Here is a 1,100-nt window from a genome sequence, read left to right as displayed (position 1 = left end):
ACACACACCTAAGCTAAATGACCACAACATGCATATTGAGAGAGGACCTAGTGCAGACCCATGCGGTCTGTGAGCTCCTCTGAGCCCTGCTTAGTTGGTTCTGTAGGCTGTGTTCTCCCGGTGTCCTCAACTCTTCTGGCTCCTACAATCCTTCCTTCCCCTCTTCTTCAGGGTTCTCTGAGCTCCACCTAATGTTTGGCTGTGGGTCTCTGCATCCGTTCCATTCCCATCAGCTGCCAGGGGAAGCCTCTATGATGGCAATTGGTCCAGGCACTGATCTCTGAGTATAGCAGAATATCATTAGGAATTATTTCATTGACTTTTCATTTTATTTATTTACTTACTTAGTTATTTGCTTATTTGGCCGGCTGTGTTTGGTTCTACCCTAGATCTCTGGGCCATCCAGATTCTGGGTCCTGATCATCCAGGCAGTGTTGGGCGTGGGCTCTTTCTCCCGATGTGGGCCCCAAATTAGACCAGGCATTGGTTGGTCACTCCCACAAGCTCTGAGCCACCGGCATCCCAGCACATCTTACAGGTAGGGCAGGCACAGGCCTTGAAGGTTTTGAGACTGGGTTGGTGGCCTAGTCCCACCACTCCATTACTTGGAGTCCTCCCTTGTAGATCCCAGGAAGTTTCCACTGCAGTAGGCTTCCACACTGCACCTGCCCCACATCTCTCTCCCACCCCAACTTAATCCCTCTTGTTCTCATCCTCAGTCCAATTGTAAGGTCTATTCTAAAGTATAACTTTGGGGCTGGAGAGATGGCTCAGCCATTAAAGGCTCATAAACAAAAATAAAGTATACAATTTAAAGTTCATAGTCTTAGTTAGGCATGGTGGCCCAATCATTAATCAAGAAAATCTTCCTGCCTACAGGCCAGTGATGTAGGCATTTTTTTCCATTGAGGTTCCCTCTTCCCAGATGTCCCTATCTTCTGTCAAGTTGACAATCCCTTAAAAAACAAGACAACACACTCTAAGCAGCACACTCCTATAGGATGCTGGGAGAAAGAAAACGTACTGGAAGTGACTATAACATCAACTACATACTCCCCTGCTTTCTTTCTGTGGTGCTAAGGATCCAATCCAGACTGTGG

This window comes from Acomys russatus, chromosome 22, assembly GCF_903995435.1.
Source record: "Acomys russatus chromosome 22, mAcoRus1.1, whole genome shotgun sequence".
In the NCBI taxonomy this organism is placed as follows: domain Eukaryota; kingdom Metazoa; phylum Chordata; class Mammalia; order Rodentia; family Muridae; genus Acomys; species Acomys russatus.
This window is presented reverse-complemented; position numbering follows the sequence as displayed.